The sequence below is a fragment of the Gambusia affinis genome, linkage group LG24 (genome assembly GCF_019740435.1).
Source record: "Gambusia affinis linkage group LG24, SWU_Gaff_1.0, whole genome shotgun sequence".
NCBI classification, from domain to species: Eukaryota; Metazoa; Chordata; class Actinopteri; order Cyprinodontiformes; family Poeciliidae; genus Gambusia; species Gambusia affinis.
Genome location: NC_057891.1, coordinates 1278413 through 1283990, shown reverse-complemented (window position 1 = coordinate 1283990; position 5578 = coordinate 1278413).

Below are 5578 nucleotides of genomic sequence, written 5' to 3'. Positions count from 1 at the left end.
CCCCTGGTCTACATGTTGAGACTGAGGAAACATTGAGATCAACAGGTACAGTAATCAGTGGAAACATTCCTGGAACTGCTCCATTTTCTGTCATAATCATCAGCTGGATGAATCTTCATAAATTATTCATGAGCTCTGAGGATCTGATGGATCTAAGTGGAGATGCAGAGATTTAACCTTTGACCTCTAAGTTTTCCTGCTGCAGCAAATGTGTTCTGAGAAATGACTGATTAACAGGATTTAGTTTTACTTGTGTAGCGGAGCCATCTTGTCCTGGAAGTATGTTGCTGCACACTCTTCCTCTTGCCCATATATAGAAAACGTTGTGACAGCGCAGCTGGTTTGTCATGATCTCTCAGATTTAAGAGATCACTGAGGAGATCAGATCCCAGGCTGATGAGTCCTGCAGTGGAAACACTGGTTTCAGTTTAGAGGCGGTAAACTTCTTATTGTTTGGTTATTTAAGGTGTTTGTCTGACCTGATCTCTGTTGTGTGTAGGTTGGCCTGCTACTGTTTCATTTAGCTTTTGTTTTAGTTTCAGACTAAAAGAGTTGTTCTTTTGGTAGTTATTGATTAAAATAATTTTTTGGAGGGGTTTTGTTTTGCTCCTCTTTCTAGCCCTCTGGTTTTTGTTAAAAAGGGACCTATCCTGTCTCTGGGTCCCCAGAGGTTTTATTTAGCTTGAAGGGATTAGTGGAAAGGGAGTTTTTTCTTTGTTTTCTCCAGGGATTTTTGTGCGAGTGTGTTTTTGTTGGAGAACACTCAGGTGTATGTAGTTATATTTGTGTTTTCCTTATTATTCCTCCCCCAAAGCGGTCTATTTTATTTAATTGGGTTTTAAATATTGTTTTCCAGCTACTAGCTTCCCAGGGCCAGCATAGACTCCTACTTGTAGTGTGGTCATTACTGTATAATACACTGTCTAGTGTCGCCCATAGGGCATTTGTGAAAAAATGTTTTTAATTTGCAAGCAGTGCCTCTGCTTGCAAACTTACAGGTAAGGTTCCCCGAACATAAGGGCAAGGTCACACTTGGTTTCCAGTTCCTTTTAGACACCAGGTCAAAGATCACAACAATAAGAGTTTCTACTTGGCTTCACGTAGAGGTCAACATGTCCATTCTGGAAGTTCATCTCCCATCAGATCCATCTGACCCACATGAAGAAGTTATCTGGAGCTGGAGAGAGGAGACGATCTGGACTCAGATTCTGACCCACTGGGTCAAAGAGAACATCATTCACTAAAGGGAAATGTGATGAATGTGGAACAAATGAAGCCATAGAAAATGTTCTGATGTGACGTGGAACAGAAAAACTGATTCACAACCTGGGAATTCACTGTATCGTTGTTTTCTAATTGCCAGAAAATGATAAAGAAGAAGTAGGGGCTTCATCCTCCAAAGGCTGCATATGAAGAGTGATCAGGTCACAGCTTGCGACAAAATGCAGAGGCCTCTCCTGCGTCCTCCTTGTGTTCGAAGTTTGGGTCTGGTGTGTCCCTCACTGCCAACCGTATCCCAAGATGCATTGCAGGTCTCCAGTTTTAAATTCTGGCAGTAAAATAGTTAAAAGCTTAAAGCATGTGTTTAAATTTTTACCAACTCGTTGAGCTTGTGGTTGCTAGGCGACACACGCAGATGTCAGGACGGAAATAAACCTAAAGGCTAACCCGTCTAAATTCACTGAAGCTCTTCTCCTAACTGACCAGACGGGCTGGCTCCTTCAAAGGATGCTGCCTGAATTTGGTCTCATACGTCACAATGATGCAACGTACTATTCAAACGACTCATAATTTCCGGGGAATTCCTGTTGTCATAGCGATTGTTATCTAAAATGAACCGTTAACCGTCAACAGTTTATTCGGTTTGTACAGACTCCGAAGCGCCATGAAGTCACAAATGAAATGGTTTGTTGTTCCGGTTGCTTACAGAAAGAGAAAAATGTTTTGAATGTAGAACAAAGAATAATAGCGGAAATAGCATGTTAACTAATTACCTAGCTTTCCGCCATTGCCGTCATTAATGTCCTACTTATTGCTGTTAGTCCATGAGCCAGACAGTTTTAGCCCGTTTCAAGGTGGCAAAGTCTATCAATACTTTTGGTACAGATCCATGTCTCTGGTTAATATTTTGGTATGATAGTCCTTCCTAAATGGTAGCTCAGTCATAGTTATCAGCTCATGAAGTCAACAACTGGAAAAATTCTGTTTATTGAGACTGGTGCGTGTCTGGTTTAGGCTCACGGGATGGGCATTTGTCAACGGTCGATAATATAATGTTTGGTATCAGTTTAAACGGGACAGTCTTGGCTTTCATTTAAACCATTTTGAGTCTTTGACCCTACGGTGGCCGACAGGTGCAAATGCGCAGCAAAAGAGAAAACATGCAAACAAAAAAGAAGACACCCCCGAATGAAATGCAGCAAACAAAGTGTTGAAAACGGAAGTGTTCCAGACCACTAGGGGGAGTCAAAGAAAATAGTATTCATTTCTATGGGACCAGATGCAAGATTCAGAGAAAGAAATTTGAAAGAAAGTAAAGGTGCGTATTACTATATTTCTTTTCAGATACGCCGTCTTTTATAATATTATAGAATAACAGAATGATTTATGGGTAGCGTGATATCTGAAAAGCGTATCTTTTTTGTTTGCTGCATTTAATTTATGCGCGTGTCTTTTTTTGTTTGCATGTTTTCTCTTTTGCTGCGCATTTGCACCTGTCGGCCACCGTATTGACCAAACACAGAGGTCACAAGAGTTCATTAAACTAAAAATAATACACATTATTTTTTACTCTTTTGGAGTAAATTAGTTGCATTTCTCTTATCCCAGTAAAATAAAAACAGTAAGATGTACCCATTAAGCTTTGGGTGATCTACAAACAATTTGTTCATTATTTGGGAAATTGTTTCTATCCATTCACTATCTTAACACTCTTATCCTTGTGGTTCTGGAGGGGGCTGGTTCTGTTCTGCAGCAGTCATTGGGCGAGAGGCGGGTTCACCCTGAACTCCATCTCAGGACAGTTAGAGACCAGTTAACCGGACTCATGTCTCTGGACTGTGGGAGGAAGCTGGAGTACCCAGAGAGAATCCAGGCACAGGGAGAACATGCAAACTGCATTCAGTGTCATTGCCTGAATGCAACTTGTAGACACAAGGCATGATGGGAGTTCATCTCACTCTGAAACGCCCATCCCTGTGGAAGAGAATAAACCTGGACTAACTAACTAACCCTGACCCTCACTTGTGTTCTGGTAGAAGAGGAAAAACTTGCTGGTTGTTTTGTGTCATCAGTACAGATTCAAACCTAAAATCCTGATGATGATTCAGATGAATAACTGAACTTTGTTTCTCCCCAGGATCCAGATTTGCATCTTCATCCTTCTACACTCTGGTAAGGAGGAAGTCACTTCCTGTTTCCTGTTTGGTAGCAGCAGCCATGTTTAAAATGGTCAGAGAGCTCAGGGTTATGGAGAAGTTTTGTTATGTACTCACTCTCAATGCCTCATGTCAACACAAAGTCTAAATAGTAAATGGACTGAACTTGTATAGCGCTTTTCCAGTCATTTTGAACACTCAAAGCGCTTTACACTGGAGTCACGTTGACCCATTCGCACTCACAATTGCTCACACATTTATACGCAGATCGGTAGGCAATTTGCGGTTAAGTGCCTTGCCCAGAGGCACATTGACATGTGGCAGGAGGATGCTGGAATCGAACCTACAACCTTCTGATCGCAAGACGACTACCGTATAGCCACAGTTGCCCTAGAGTTGTCTAGAGTACAATAACAATAGAGGGCAGCACTGTGGATTTTTTGAATAAAACCAGTTCTGTCTGTGGGATCAGACTATTGCCTGCTGTAGTCTGTTAAATGTACCTCATTGCCATGTAACCTCTTCTATCCTCCATTTTATACCCAGATCCTAAACCAGAGTGTCTCTGTTTAGCAGAGACATGCTGTTTTCAGAAAAGGCTGATATGAAATGAGTGAGGCTTTAGGCTCTGGTTCAACCAATCAGCAGGCAGCATCCTCTTAACTGCTGATGCATCAACTTATGTGATTGGTTCATTGGCTCTGTGGTTGATATAAATGTGTGCAAAGCTTTGTTTATATTCTGCTAATGTTAAAAAAACACAATTTGACAATCATGGTGTTTCCATTAAACAAGTAACACAATTAAACTCACTCACTAAGTTTAAGTCATTAAAATGTGTTGTGCCATCAGACACCTACCACTTCATGTAGTCTTGTTTTTCATCAGTAGTAACATCCGGCTGTTGACGCAAAAAACTGTTTACATTTTTACAAAATAATTCCTTTAGGCTGAAAAACCTCCTCATCCTATCACCAAAACTCATCAATAACATGTTTTTAATAAGTTTCTGTTAAGCACATTTATTATTGTAATTCCAATTTGTGCAATTATCTGGTCAATGGAAGTGCAGCTGCTGTTCTGGTGTTGCTGTGGTCCTCATCTCATCCTCTGCTCTCCCTCAGTGACATCCCTGGATGTCAAAGGCTTTATTGGAAAAAGTGTCCTGCTGCCCTGCTCTTCTACCAGCCCTTCAAAGACGGACGTGTTGTGGAGGGACGGAAACAACAATGTTGTGCTCGACATCAAGGACAACACTGAAAACCTGAACTACCAGGACAAGAGCTATAAAGGTCGAGTGTCCAGCTTCCCAACAGAATACCAGAAAAAGAACTACTCCATCACCTTACAGAACCTGAAGCAGGAGGACGCTGGAAACTTTGAATGCATTATCGTCATTGATGGTGAAGAAACCACAAACTGCATAACGTTGGATGGTGAGTTGATTTTTCTCTGAAGCAAAATGGATCACAGCGAGTAGTTAACGCCCTAAATAGGCTGAAACAAATGAGGCATCGCGAAAAAATATGTGTCAGGATATGATCCATTTTATCTTGGTAAAAAGAGTTCTCTTATAATCTTGAGAATTTACCTGCATCCAGGCGATCCACATAGCTAACTACCTGGAGCTGCAGAGTTTGTATTATACGATGAGCCAGAAGAAAACTTTCAAAAGCCTGAAGAAAACAATCATTTAGTTTCAGGTTGGGTCAAGCATTTATGATAGAAGCATTAATTAGTCTATGATAACGATGCTATTGCTAACAACAAACTAACCCATGTTATTTCTATGTGCTTGGATCACCTGGTAAATCATTGTGACAGGGTTCTGTTACGACTTGGTCAAACATAAATGACTGGCCAAAGATGGCAGGTGCAGAACATTTACAAAGGACGTCCAAGGCAGGTTAAAATCAGAAACAGCAGCAGTACCTTCAGTGTCAGAGCCCATCACCTTCAGTGTGACTTCTCAGGAGTCTAGCCACAGACTGACCCCCTGTGGAGCAGAGCCCTGCTTTTAAAGCCACAGGCTCCGCCCACAGACAATCCAAACAAGTAAAACAACTAAGCAATTACTTCTAACACACATAAACTCTTGGAGTTAATTTTTTGGTCAAATTAACTCCATTGTGACCAACTACCTTCGAAACACAAAAATGACATTTATCTTTCTCTCTGTTAGGATGATTGGAACAACCGTA